Below are 15,208 nucleotides of genomic sequence, written 5' to 3'. Positions count from 1 at the left end.
GGAAAATTCTCCCTGAGAAGGGCCCCCATTGTTCCCGGGATTAAAAATGTCCAAAATTCCAGACAACAAACTCCAAACATCCTCCCTGTTTATTATCAAACAGCCCCAGCCAGACTCTGATATCCCACAGAGGGGAAATGACCACAATGGGGGCTCTGTTCGTGCAGAGAAATGGGGGAATTTTGGGAATTTTGGATCTGGGGAAATCGGAAATTGGATATTTAAGGGATTTTTAATGTCATTTGGAACGTTTTTAATTTGGCTGTGGGATATTTCTGGCTTGCTAAAGCGGCAGAAAACTTGCACAGAGCTTGGGAGGAAATGTGACTGCTGCTAAAATTAGTGGGACTAGGATTTTAGGAGGGAAAGTTGATAAAACACCTTGAAGAAAAATCATCCATAAATAAAATGATATTTAAAAAATCCTATCTTTTCAATGCAAGGATTTTTACACACAGAATTGTGGATTCCATATAAATTCCTTGTGTGCCACATAAAAATCAACCCATTCCCTCTTTATGACCAGGCACCACTAAACTTGGCTAAATCTGGTGCAGATTTCTGATCCAGGCTTTAGAAATAAAGTTGCAATCCTAAAATACTTTCTTCTCTTCCCACTCTCCTTTCTGCCTGGAGCTGGGGGGATTTGTGGGATCTTTCAGTGATTTTTTTTTTTAATCTTACCTTGGCTCTCCAGTTGTGGAAGGAAAAAATACTTTGCCACCAGCGAGGTATTTGGCAAGGATTTGTCTAATATTTGTCTGTTTCTGTCCAATCTGGTCAAAGTTAAATCGATTATCACTGTTTTAATGCGGAACAGAGCTCGATAAAATTAGTGTAAATAAAAACGAGTGCAAACAGCCACTTTTAAAGCCTTTTCTGAAAGCTCCCGTTTGCTTCCTCTTTGACTGAATGTGAGTTTTTTTATTTCTTAGGGAGTTGAGCCAGAGCGGGGCAATGGGCTGTGCATCTCCATCTGCTGCTGGGACACCAGTGTTTGGAGAACTGCTTAATCCACACTGGAAATTGAAAGGTAAACGTTAAATATTTAACAAGCTAAACTCATAATATTAGCTAAGAAGGGTCATCTTATTTGGGGCTATAAACTAATTTGTTTACAAGGCAGAAAGCATCAACTTCCACCCGTGTTGCTCCTTAAGCAGTTGCTAAACTCCTGCTAATGGATGCAATTTAGGCCTGATATTTCTCGGAGCCCTGTGTTAGCATTTGGCAAACATTTATTGCAAAAAAGGTGTTTACTCTGGAGATTGGTTTGGGATGTTTCCCTTTCCCTTCCTGATCACCAGGAGCATAAAACCAATGGCTTTGAATATTAACCCCATGGGGGGTTTCATTTGTTTTTCCTGATTTTCTCCTGTCTTTTGTGGTATAAAAAGGAAATAAAATAGAGTGGAAGAAAATAAAAGTAAATAAAATAATAATTTTCAAGTAGAAGCTGAAGCGGGGGATGACAAACCTTAGAGCACTGAGTGCACCCATGGAGTTACCTTGTTACCCTTAACCTACACTGAAAATTTTTGTTTAAAAAAAGTGGTTTTATTTACGATAAAGGCTCTGTGCAAGACTGATTGTGCAAATCGGTCCCAAAACCTCCTAAATTGGAGAATAATGTGAGTATAAAGCAGAGCTGAGGGTTCCTGGCCTTGTCAATGGTGGCCAGGTTGTGGTGTGAGGGGACTGGCTCCCAACAGGGGAGGAAAACACTAAGAATGGTCCCTTTTTCCCTCACTTCAGCCTGGATTTGCTCCTCAAGCTTCAATATTTGATGAATTTTGTTATTTTGGGTTATTTTTGGCCTTTTGCCTGTGGTTTTGGGTCAGATTTGGACGGGCTATGACCTTTAGGCCAAAGGATGGGCCAAGCTGTGTCCTCCGCCATGACCCCTCTCCCCCAAGCTACCAAACTTTGTGGCTAAAGGGCTGAAATGGGGGATCTGCACCCCAAAACCTACAGAAAATTAACAGAGGATGTCTCACAGTTGATGATACTCACACAAAACACTTTTTCAGCTGTTTTTTACCTCACGGAAACCCCCTCTCCACAAACACCCCCGGCCGGGCGCCCACAGCAAGCTCTGAGGGAGCAGCCGGGGATGGGGGTGTGGGGGTCACCGAACCCCGTGTCCCTGAGGGGGAAAGAAACCTCAAACCTCCATTTTTTAAATTATTATTATTTAAATTCAACTCTTCAAAGCCTTATTTCAGCCAAATGTTGCAACCTATTGGGGTTAAAAGGGGTTATGGTCCCAGGAGCAGAGGCGGGTGTGTACAGGCAGCACAGCTGTGTTTGGGAAGAAATGTTGGCAAATATTTAAAAACCAACGCGGCAAGTTTCGATTTGATAGCTGCCAACGTGGCCACAGAGACGTTGGAGGGAGGAAACGATCACGGACAACAACAGCGCGCCTCTCCAGCGGCGTTTCGTTCGTGTTATTGGCAACTTTTTGCCCTTTTTTGGGTGAATTTATGCGAATTTTGGCTAATAACGATTTTTCCCGCCTTTTTGCCCGCGGCCCTTTCGGCGCGCGGGGGAGGGGGGGGGGAAGGGGGCGGGGCGCGAGCGGCTCGCGCGCGGCTTTTCCCGCCCGCGCTGTCCCCGCCCTCCTAATGAATATTTAAATATAACCACGCCCCCTCCTCACCATAACGGGAAGGATTCGTCGCCTGTTCGGCCACGCCCCCTTAATGAATAATCAATGAGGGAGCTGATGTGCTTTGGCGGGAGGGTCCGGCCGAGCGAGGGGACATCGGGGGTTCCAGGGGTGACCTGGTGGCCTCGGGGCTGGCCCGGCCTCACGGGGTGGGGTGGGGTAGGTGTGGGCGTGTCCCGAGGCGGGGAGGCCCAGGTGTGTGGGGTGCCACAGGTGTGGGGTAGGGCAGGGTTGGGGCGCCACAGGTGTGGGGTACCTTGGATGTGGGGTACAGCAGGTGTGGGGTAGGGCAGGGAAGAGGTGTCACAGGTGTGGGGTACCTTGGCTGTGGGGTTCATCAGGGATGGGGTACCTTGGACGTGGAGTTCCACAGGGAGGGGGTCCCACAGGTGTGGGGTGCCTTGGTTGTGGGGTATGGCAGGGGTGGGGTGCACAGGTGTGGGGTACCATGGATGTGGGGTTCCACAGGGATGGGATCCCATAGGTGTGTTGGGTGTCACTGGGTTTTGGGGTTCCACAGGTGTGGGGTTCCACAGGTGTGTTGAGTGTCACCGGGTTTTGGGGTGTCACTGGGTTTTGGGGTGTCACTGGGTTCTGGGGTGTCACTGGGTTTTGGGGTATCTCAGGTGTGATCCCACAGCAGCGTCACTCTGGGATGGGAGCACAAGGCACCTGCAGGGCTCTGGGTTTCTCTGTAGGTACCTGGAACCCCAGCCTGTCACCTAAAACCCCACACCTTGCAGAACAGTGGTTCTGCCTGAGCCCACAGCCATCAAACCCATCTCCAACCTTCATCTCCATCCCTCATCTCCATCCTTCATCTCCAACCTTCATCTCCAACCTTCATCTTCAACCTTCATCTCCATCCCTCATCTCCAACCTTCATCTCCAACCTTCATCTCCAACCTTCATCTCCATCCCTCATATCCAACCTTCATCTCCAACCTTCATCTCCATCCCTCATCTTCAACCTTCATCTCCATCCCTCATCTCCATCCCTCATCTCCATCCCTCATCTCCATCCCTCATCTCCATCCTTCATCTCCAACCTTCATCTCCAACCTTCATCTTCAACCTTCATCTCCATCCCTCATCTCCAACCTTCATCTCCAACCTTCATCTCCAACCTTCATCTCCAACCTTCATCTTCAACCTTCATCTCCATCCCTCATCTCCAACCTTCATCTCCAACCTTCATTTCAGCCTTCATCTCCAACCTTCATCTCCATCCCTCATCTTCAACCTTCATCTTCAACCTTCATCTTCAACCTTCATCTTCAACCTTCATCTCCAACCTTCATCTTCAACCTTCATCTCCATCCCTCATCTCCAACCTTCATCTTCAACCTTCATCTCCAACCTTCATCTCCATCCCTCATCTTCAACCTTCATCTCCAACCTTCATCTCCAACCTTCATTTTCAACCTTCATCTCCATCCCTCATCTCCATCCCTCATCTCCAACCTTCATCTCCATCCCTCATCTCCAACCTTCATCTCCATCCCTCATCTTCAACCTTCATCTTCAACCTTCATCTTCAACCTTCATCTCCAACCTTCATCTCCAACCTTCATCTCCAACCTTCATCTCCATCCCTCATCTCCAACCTTCATCTCCAACCTTCATCTCCAACCTTCATCTCCAACCTTCATCTTCAACCTTCATCTCCATCCCTCATCTCCAACCTTCATCTCCAACCTTCATTTCAGCCTTCATCTCCAACCTTCATCTCCATCCCTCATCTTCAACCTTCATCTTCAACCTTCATCTTCAACCTTCATCTCCAACCTTCATCTTCAACCTTCATCTCCAACCTTCATCTTCAACCTTCATCTCCATCCCTCATCTCCAACCTTCATCTTCAACCTTCTTCTTCAGCCTTCATCTCCAACCTTCATCTCCATCCCTTATATCCAACTTTCATTTCCAGCCTTCATCTCCATCGCTCATCTCCATCGCTCATCTCCATCCCTCATCTCCATCCCTCATCTTCAACCTTCATCTCCAACCTTCATCTCCATCCCTCATCTCCAACCTTCATCTCCAACCTTCATCTTCAACCTTCTTCTTCAGCCTTCATCTCCAACCTTCATCTCCAACCTTCATCTCCATCCCTCATATCCAACTTTCATTTCCAGCCTTCATCTCCATCCCTCATCTCCAACCTTCATCTCCAACCTTCATCTTCAACCTTCATCTCCAACCTTCATCTTCAGCCTTCATGTCCAACCCTCATCTCCAATTTTCGCCCTTCCCAGAGCAGCTGTGGCTGCCCCTGGATCCCTGGCAGTGCCCAAGGCCACCTTGGACAGGGTCTGGAGCAGCCTGGGATGGTGGCAGGGCTGCAATGGAAGAACCTTTAAGGTCCCTTCCACCCAAACTGTTCCAGGACTGTGGAATTGTCCCCTTAGAAGGAGCCCTGGTCCCTGCACAGCTTGGTTACCCTGTGCAACCCCATCACCTCAGGAAATCCACCTTGAGGTTCCTCTGCCACATCATTCCTGCCTCAGACTGCGTTTAAAACAACTCTAAAATTTCATTTTTTTATCCATTTTTTTATCGATTCTGCTTCAGGAGCAGCTGACTCAGAGTAACTGCAGAGCTCTCCCAGGACAGCAGCTGGAGCTCCTGGGAGAATTTTCCTTTCTAGCTGCTCCAAAGGCAGTTCCCATACGATGGCAGCAGAGGCCTGCAACTGCTCTGAAGGAATTTCTGCCCAGTATTTTTTATTTTTTCCCCAGTATCTTTATTTTTTCCCCAGTATCTTTATTTTTCCCTAGTATTTTTATTTTTCCCCCAGTATATTTATTTTTCCCCAGTATTTTTATTTTTCCGCCAGTATTTTTTATTTTTCCCCTAGTATCTTTATTTTTCCCCAGTATTTTTTCCCCAGTATTTTTATTTTTCCCCCAGTATATTTATTTTTCCCCAGTATTTTTATTTTTCCGCCAGTATTTTTTATTTTTCCCCTAGTATCTTTATTTTTCCCCAGTATTTTTATTTTTCCCCCAGTATCTTTATTTTTCCCCAGTATTTTTATTTTTTCCCCAGTATTTTAATTTTTTCCCTAGTATTTTAATTTTTCCCCAGTATTTTTACTTTTTTCCCCAGTATTTTTAATTTTTCCCCAGTATTTTTAATTTTCTCTACAGTATTTTTATTTTTTTCCTCAGTATTTTTATTTTTTCCCCAGTATTTTAATTTTTTCCCCAGTATTTTTATTTTTTCCCCAGTATCTTTATTTTTCCCCAGTATTTTTATTTTTTCCCCAGTATTTTAATTTTTTCCCTAGTATTTTAATTTTTCCCCAGTATTTTTACTTTTTTCCCCAGTATTTTTAATTTTTTCCCTAGTATTTTAATTTTTCCCCAGTATTTTTACTTTTTTCCCCAGTATTTTTAATTTTTTCCCTAGTATTTTAATTTTTCCCCAGTATTTTTACTTTTTTCCCCAGTATTTTTAATTTTTCCCCAGTATTTTTAATTTTCTCTACAGTATTTTTATTTTTTTCCTCAGTATTTTTATTTTTTCCCCAGTATTTTAATTTTTCCCCAGTATTTTTAATTTTCTCTCCAGTATTTTTATTTTTTCCCCAGTATTTTTATTTTTTTCCCCAGTATTTTTATTTTTTCCCTAGTATTTTAATTTTTCCCCAGTATTTTTATTTTTTTCCCCAGCATTTTTTTTTTTTGCCCAAAATATTTTAATTTTGTTCTCCAAGGTTTGTTCTCCTTCTTGGCTTGTTTTTTTTTAATTTTCCTTTGTTTTCCCCCTTGTAATTTTATTAAAAAAACTCTCTCCAGAGAAGCTGAAATAGAAACAAAGCAAAAATCACCCTCAAATGGCACAGTCTGAGAACAGCTCCTTAAATTAACAAGATGATGACATCACCATGACTGCAACATTGGTGCTGAAAAGTTAAATTAGATAAATGTACAAAAATAATGTGCTTTGGAGCAGAGCAGCAGAACCTCAAGTGAGGCAGTTCCTGGGGTTTTTTCCCTCCTGGCAGGAGGAAATTTGACTTCATATTTCCCTGAAATTGGATTTAATCTTGGATTGGCCTGAATATTTCCCTGGAATTGCATCCCACCTCCATAAATCCTATTGGGTTCATTGCACCCTTACATTCCACCCAAAAAAAAAACCCCAGAAAATTCCAGATTCCTTATTTACAACGATAGAAATCTCTAGAAATTCTGCAATTTCTAGAAATTAACTGAAATTCCATTGGGGGGTAAAAATCCAATAAACAGAGATGTTTATTTAATTATTTGGCTTGGTATTTTATTTTATTTTATTTTATTTTATTTTATTTTATTTTATTTTATTTTATTTTATTTTATTTTATTATTATATCTATTTGTTTCATTGTTCTCTATTTATCATTATTTATTTTATTATTATATCTTTTGAGTATTTTTATTATTATATATTTCTTTTTTATTATTGTATTTCTTTTTATTATTTGTTTATTTATTTATTACCCTGAGAGAATTTTAAGGATTTCCTGAGTTTTCACCCCGTGTTTAACACCCAGAGCTGGACCTACACAAGCACTGCAGTGATTGGGGTAATTAACAGCAGGGGTTAATTGCATTAATAGGGTGACAGCATTACCTGGTGTTTGGTTTGCTCCTTTTTAATCCAGTCAGGGTTTGGGAGCTGGGCTGAGGGGAAAAGGCACAAAACCAAATTGTCCCAAACTCTGAGGTTTGGAGCCTCTTTTGTGTCATCCATCCCCGGGAGCAGCTCGGAATTCTGCTGGAATTCTGCTGGAAATTCCCATTTTTGGTGCAGCTGCCACTGCTGGGAGGGGTGAGAGGGGTTAAATCCTAAAATCCTGGAATGGTTTGGGTTGGAAAGGATCCCAAATCCCATCCAGTGCCACGGGCAGGGACAGCTCCCACCACCCCAAACCCCAATGTCCAGCCTGGCCTTGGCCACTTCCAGGGATCCAGGGGCAGCCACAGCTGCTCTGGGAATTCCATCCCACCCAAAATCTTCCCAAAATCCCCTCCCGAGCCCATTTCTCCATCAGCAATCCCTGGATCTGTAAAGTTCTGGAATTTCAGAGGGATTTGGGTGGGAAGGGACCTTAAATCCCATCCATTCCCACAGGCAGGGACACCTCCCACCATCCCAGGTGCTCCAAACCCCAATGTCCAGCCTGGCCTTGGACAGGGATCCAGGGGCAGCCACAGCTGCTCTGGGAATTCCACCCCAGCCCCTCCCCACCCAAAATCTTCCCCAAATCCCCAAATCCCAAATCCATTTCTCCTCCTGGATCTGTGAAGTTCTGCAATCCCAGGAGGATTTGGGTTGGAAGGGACCTCACAGCTCATCCCATCCCCAGGGCAGGGACCCCTCCCACCATCCCAGGGCGCCCAAACCCCGTCCTTGGGCAGGGCTGAGAACAGGAGATGATGGCAAGGGCAGCCAAGAGGTGACACCCGGGGCGGTGAGGCACGCTGGGAAGAGTTTGGGGTTTTTTTCAGCTTTTTTTGGGGTTTTTTCCAGCTTTTTTTGGGGTTTTTCCAGCTTCATTTGTGAAGCTCAGCGAGCAACCAAGCCCTGGTGGGGAGAATCCTTGGGATCCTAAAGGGGTCAATCCCAGGGTTTGGGATTTCACTGGACACATCCCAGGTGGCTCCAAGCCCCAGTGTCCAATGTGGCCTTGGACAATTCCAGCTCTACAAAGAGATCAGTCCCAAAAATCAGAGGGTTCCTGACAATTCCAGCTCTACAAAGAGATCAGTCCCAAAAAAATCAGTGTATTCCTGACAATTCCAGCTCTACAAAGAGATCAGTCCCAAAAAAATCAGTGTATTCCTGACAATTCCAGCTCTACCCAGAGATCAGTCCCAAAAATCAGTGTATTCCTGACAATTCCAGCTCTACAAAGAGATCAGTCCCAAAAATCAGTGTATTCCTGACAATTCCAGCTCTACCCAGAGATCAGTCCCAAAAAAATCAGTGTATTCCTGACAATTCCGGGTCTACAAAGAGATCAGTCCCAAAAATCAGAGTGTTCCTGACAATTTGAGCCCTGCACAGAGAGGCCAACCCCAAAAAATCAATGTATTCCTTAGAATTTCAACTCTGCCCAGAGACCAGCGCTCCAAAAAAAAATCCATGAGTTCCTGAGAATTCCAGCTCTGCACATAAACAGCTCCCAAAAAAATCAGTGTATTCCTGACAATTCCAGCTCTACAAAGAGATCAGTCCCAAAAATCAATGTATTCCTCAGAATTCCAGTTCTACCCAGAGATCAGCCCCCCAAAAACATCAGTGAGTTCCTGAGAATTCCAGCTCTGCACACAGAGATCAGTCCCAAAAAAACAGCAAATTCCTGAAAATTCCAGCTTTACACATAAACAGCTCCCCAAAAAATCAGTGTATTCCTGGAAATCCCAGCTCTGCACACAAACAGAAACCAACCCCACAAAACCAGTTTATTCCTGATAATCCGTGAGCGTCCCAAGCCCGTCTCCTCCTGCTGGAATTGCTGCTTTTCCTTTCTCCTGCTTTTTAAGATGCAGCATCCAGCCCCAAACAGATGGGAAGCTGTCAGCACAGCACAGGATAATCACCCACTGGAGCCACGGGAAGCTCTGCTTGATGATCTTCTCATCTTCCCTGGAAAAGGTTTTTCCTTGGAAAAAACACCCAGGAAATCCTGGTTTTGGTAGGGATTAAATTCTTCCAAAAGTTGCTTGCTGGCAAAGGAGGGAAAACAGCCAGGTCTGTGCTATGGAAATGCCAAAAAAGCAAAAAAAAAATCTGAATTAATGTGGTAATTGCTTCAAGCTTTTGGGTTAGAATCGTGGAATTGTTGAATCATGGAATTGTTCAGGCTGGAAAAGAGCTTTAAATCAACAAATCCGGGTCAAACCAGCGCTGATGTCCAGCACTCACTGATGGCCTCAATCCTGCTGCTCCAAACCCTTCCCAGATCATTCCCGGTGCTCCAAACCCTTCCCAGCTCCATTCCTGCTGCTCCAAACCCTCCCCAGATCCATTCCCACTGCTCCAAACCCTTCCCAGCTCCATTCCTGGTGCCCCAAACCCTTCCCAGATCCATTCCCATTTCTTCAAACCCTTCCCAGATCCATTCCCAGTGCTCCAAACCCTTCCCAGATCCATTCCTGGTGCCCCAAACCCTTCCCAGATCCATTCCCACTGCTCCAAACCCTTCCCAGATCCATTCCTGCTCCTCCAAACCCTTCCCAGATCCATTCCTGCTCCTCCAAACCCTTCCCAGATCCATTCCAGCTGCCCCAAACCCTTCCCAGCTCCATTCCTGCTCCTCCAAACCCTTCCCAGATCCATTCCTGCCGCTCCAAACCCTTCCCAGCTCCATTCCTGCTCCTCCAAACCCTTCCCAGATCCATTCCTGCTCCTCCAAACCCTTCCCAGATCCATTCCTGGTGCCCCAAACCCTTCCCAGATCCATTCCCACTGCCCCAAACCCTTCCCAGATCCATTCCCATTTCTCCAAACCCTTCCCAGCTCCATTCCCATTTCTCCAAACCCTTCCCAGCTCCGTTCCCACTGCTCCAAACCCTTCCAGGTCATGAAGGTTCCACTCCTGCTGCTCCCTTGCCGAGAAATCCCAAATTCCCAGTGCCAAATTCTCTGTTTTTCATGGATCCCACCCAAACTTGTGCCTCTTTTCCTGTCAGACCCTTCCAGGAGCCACCTCAGATCCTCATTTTCTCATGGATGTTCTGAGTTTTCCTCACCTGCTCCAGCTGGGAAGGGTGAAGGAGCTCAGAAATCCTCACTTTTTGGAAATTATTCTGGAATTCTGGTTTTTCTCATTATTCTGGAATTCCGGGTTGTCTCATTATTTTGGAATTCTGGGGTTTCTCATTATTCTGGGATTCTGGGGTTTTCTCATTATTCTGGAATTCTGGTTTTTCTTATTATTCTGGAATTCTCTGTTTTCTCATTACTCTGGAATTCTGGGGTTTCTCATTATTCTGGGATTCTGGGGTTTTCTCATTATTCTGGAATTCTGGTTTTTCTTATTATTCTGGAATTCTGTGTTTTCCCATTATTTTGGAATTCTGGGGTTTCTCGTTATTCTGGAATTCTGGGGTTTTCTCATTATTCTGGAATTCTGGGTTTTCTCTTTATTCTGGGTTTTCTCTTTACTCTGGAATTCTGGTTTTTCTTATTATTCTGGAATTCTCTGTTTTCTCATTACTCTGGAATTCTGGTTTTTCTTATTATTCTGGAATTCTGGGTTTTCTCATTATTCTGGAATTCTGGTTTTTCTCATTATTCTGGAATTCTGGTTTTTCTTATTATTCTGGAATTCTCTGTTTTCTCATTATTCTGGAATTCTGGGGTTTCTCATTATTCTGGGATTCTGGGGTTTTCTCATTATTCTGGAATTCTGGGTTTTCTCATTATTTTGGAATTCTGGTTTTTCTCATTATTCTGGAATTCTGGGTTTTCTCTTTACTCTGGAATTCTGGTTTTTCTTATTATTCTGGAATTCTGGATTTTCTCTTAATTCTGGAATTCTGTTTTTTCTTATTATTCTGGAATTCTGGTTTTTCTCATTATTCTGGAATTGTGGATTTTATCTTTATTCTGGGTTTTCTCTTTACTCTGGAATTCTGTTTTTTCTTATTATTCTGTAATTCTGGGTTTTCTCATTATTCTGGAATTCTGGGTTTTCTCTTTATTCTGGAATTCTGGGTTTTCTCATTATTTTGGAATTCTGGTTTTTCTCATTATTCTGGAATTCCGGATTTTCTCTTTATTCTGGGTTTTCTCTTTATTCTGGAATTCTGGGGTTTTCTCATTATTCTGGGTTTTCTCATTATTCTGGGATTCTGGGGTTTTCTCATTATTCTGGGTTTTCTCATTATTCTGGGATTCTGGGGTTTTCTCATTATTCTGGGTTTTCTCATTATTCTGGGTTTTCTCTTTATTCTGGAAGTCCCCTCCTCAGCTGGAGGAGTTAAAAATCCTCCATCAAGCAGGAGGAATCATGGAAAAAAACCCTCAAGGGCAGCCCCAGGAAGGAACCTGCCTGCAGCTCCTCACAGAGCACCAAACCCACAATTATCCTTCCAAACCTGCTCCTTGCAGCCCTGAAAAAAAGCAAATTTCAAAGGTTTTTTTCCTCCTTTTTCCTCAGTGATGTCATCTCTTTGCAGAGAAAAAAAAAGGAAAAAAAAAGGGTTTACATGAGTTCCGCCAGCACATGCTGGAGGTTTTGTCAGCTTTTTTAAAAATTTAGCAAAAGCTCCTGTCAATGTTTGATGGCTGAAATCGAGGAGGGAAAAATTTAAGCTGAGTTTTCCTGGAAATGGGGAAAAATTCCAGCCTGGCCTGACCCACTTGCTACACAATGGGATTTGCTGGGTGAAAAAAGAGGGAAGGGGAGAAAAATAAAGGGGAAATGGAGGAAAAATAAATGAAAAATGTTCAGAATTTGGTTTTTCCTCACCAGGAAAATTGTGGGGGGAGACAAAGGTGATTTCAGGATCCTCTGGTGGCAGCTGAAGGGAAATGTGCAGGAGTTTCCTGCTCCTTTAAATCTATTTTTTGGGGGGATTTTGGTGGTAATTACCCGCCCTGGGATTCTGCCCTCTCCTCATCCCATTCCTGCCTTTTGGGAGGGGAAAAATCAGCTCCAGGTGATTCCACCCTGCCTTAAAAACACCTTTTCCCTGCAAATATCCCCCCTAAAAAAAAACCCCAGCAAACTCCCAGGTTCTTTGCAAGAAATGGAACCATTCCCATCCCTCCCTGCTGAGTGAGGCACAATAAATCCATTTAATACCCAAATTCCCTGCTCCCACTCGCACCCAGAGCTGAGCTCTGCCTGGAAAATGCAGATTCAGAGCATCTATTTGAGGTTTTATTCCTCCACCCACGGGCCCTGCTGGAGCAATCTGCTCCCTCCTTGCTGTCAGGGCTGTTAATTATGGCTCAAGATGCTGCTTTGGACCTGGGGTTGCATTTCCAGGGTAAAAATCTGTGTTTATTTGCATGGCTGAGGTGATTTTTCCCCTATTTTGGGGGGTGTTGTTTGGTGAGGAAATCTTTTTTTTTGACAGATTTTAAAACTGTTCTTTACCTTCTATTAAAATCGGTGGTTTATGTGTGTGGATGTGAATGGAATTTATTGTAAAAAAAATTGGAATCTTGATATAAAAGTGGAATATTTCTATCTCTGATTGCAGATCTGCTGCTTCTCCGCTCAAGAGAAATAGAAAAAGGCACCAGGATGGGAGAATTCTTTAATCCTGATTAAATTAAATTAACTCCTACCTGTTTGCATTGTTAGCACAGCTTCTGCCAGCCTGGAGGAAAAGAGGGATGAACAGGGTGAAAGGGAAAATGGGAAAAAATAGATTTATTATTTATTTTTCTAATGGGAATAAACATATTTAAAAAGAAAAGGAACCCTGGATGTGAAATTATGCCCAGAGGTCTCAGGTTATGAATGACCTTGAAGTGATTTTTTTTTTATATTTGAAGGATTTCTCACCTGAATCCTTCCCTAAATCCGGATTTTCTCCCAAAATCCCAACTGCAGCACAAACCCCAGGGACGAGTACAATTCTTGCTCTTTAAAAATCTGTTTTTCTTTAAATCTGTGGCATTTCAGAACTCTTGGATGTTTCCCAGCAGTTCCAGGGGCTGCGGGGGAAGAGAAGAACCCAAAATCTTGCTGTTCCCATGTGCAGAAAAACAGGAAAAACCAGGCCTAAAACTATGGGAATTAATAATTCAAAATTTAACCATTGGAAAAAAGTGAAATTCCGAGAAAAACCCACATTAACTCATCACCATGACAAAGGAGATCAGATTCGGAGTAAAAAAATGGGTGATAAATTCCCTTTTCCTCCCCACTCTGGGGAAAGAACCAATTTTTAGGGAAATTGTTGATTTGGGAATAAAACTTCCAAGTCTGGGGCATGATCACGACTCAGCTTGAGCATTTTGGTGGTTTTATATCATAAAATGCAGCAAAAAAACTCCCCAGGGGCTGCAAGAAAGTCGAATTTGGGGTCTGAGTGCCACCAAACATCCATATTTATCTGTAATTGTTCCATAAATTCAGCAGATGAGAAGGAAAATATTAATTAGACAGACCTTGCCTGTGGCACTAATCACCAGCAGTGACAGCTGAGCCAGCCAGGGGATAAAATACACCCAAAATTTGATTATCAGAATAAATAGCTGAGGAGCAGGAGAAAATTAAAAATTAAGGGGGGGAAAAAAATCCATAATGCAACAGCATTTTGTGGTGGGGGGATGAAAATTTACCTCCTGCTGGATTTGGGATTCTGGTTTTGTTTTGTGCTTCAGTTCAGGGATTATTTTGCAGGTGAATGCTGAATTTTGGTGGCACAGGAGGAGGAGAAAGCGCTGAGAGGTCCCGAGTCAAAGCCTCCCTTGGGGTCAGGGGGTCCCAATATCCATCCAAAGCCAGGGGCTCGGCCCAGACAGGGGGAAATGGAAGCAAAAATAGAAAAAACCTAAAAATGATGTGGTTAAGGGGGTGATTCTGAGGTTTCCTGTGATGTCCAGGGACTCCTCACAGATCTGAATCCTGGATTTAGCCCAGGATTTGTCCCCAAGTTTTGTCCCTAAATCCCTCTCTGTTCCCACTGGCCATCAGAAGATGAATTTTGGCAGAATTTCAGATTTATTTCCCTTTCTCTCTGTCTCCTTCAGGGCCAAGGGTCACAATTAACAATTTAGCAAAATAATTAAGTGATTCCAGCACTTTGGGACACGGGAGGCTTGGGATTCCTTGGGATGGATTCCTTGGGATTCCTTGAGAAGGATTCCTCAGAATTCCTCGGGGTGGATTCCTCAGGATTCTTTGGGATGGATTCCTCTGGATGGATTTCTTGGGATTCATTGGGATGGATTCCTTGGGATTTGTCAGGATTCCTCAGGATGGATTCCTTGGGATTCCTTGGGATGGATTCTTCAGGATTTGTCAGGATTCCTCAGGATGAATTCCTGGGGATTTGTCAAGATTCCTTGGGATGGATTGCTTGGCATTCCTCGGGATGGATTCCTCAGGATTCCTTGAGGTTCCTCAGGGTGGATTCCTCAGGGTTCCTCAGGATGGATTCCTTGGGATTCCTTGGGATTCTTTGGGATGGATTCCTCCGGATTCCTGAGGATGGATTCTTTGGGATTCCCTGGGATTCCTCAGGATTCCTTGGGATGGATTCCTCAGGATTTGTAAGGATTCCTTTGGATGGATTCCTCTGGATGGATTCCTCAGGGTTCTTCAGGATGGATTCCTTGGGATTCCTTGGGATTCCTCGGGATGGATTCCCCTGGATGGATTCCTCAGGATTCCTTGGGATGGATTCCTTGGGATTCCTCGCGATGGATTCCTCGCGATGGATTCCTTGGGATTTGTCAGGATTCGTCAGGATGAATTCCTTGGGATTCCTCAGGATGGATCCCTCAGGATTTGTCAGGATTCCTTGGGATGGATCCCTCAGGATTCCTTGGGATGGATCCCTCAGGATTCCTTGGGAT

At 43.9% G+C, this 15,208-nt stretch overlaps 1 long non-coding RNA gene across 1 annotated transcript; it reads right to left on the bottom strand.

The window, feature by feature from the left end:
- Positions 1 to 7,928: 7,928 nt before the first annotated feature.
- On the bottom strand, positions 7,929 to 14,737 carry LOC143695746 (uncharacterized). The gene is made up of 3 exons (XR_013185276.1): positions 13,188 to 14,737; positions 12,968 to 12,999; positions 7,929 to 9,422 (listed from the first exon to the last, which is right to left on the bottom strand). It is a non-coding gene; the product is annotated as an uncharacterized LOC143695746 (long non-coding RNA).
- Positions 14,738 to 15,208: the final 471 nt, after the last annotated feature.

This window comes from Agelaius phoeniceus, chromosome 26, assembly GCF_051311805.1.
Source record: "Agelaius phoeniceus isolate bAgePho1 chromosome 26, bAgePho1.hap1, whole genome shotgun sequence".
NCBI classification, from domain to species: Eukaryota; Metazoa; Chordata; class Aves; order Passeriformes; family Icteridae; genus Agelaius; species Agelaius phoeniceus.
This window is presented reverse-complemented; position numbering and strand designations above follow the sequence as displayed.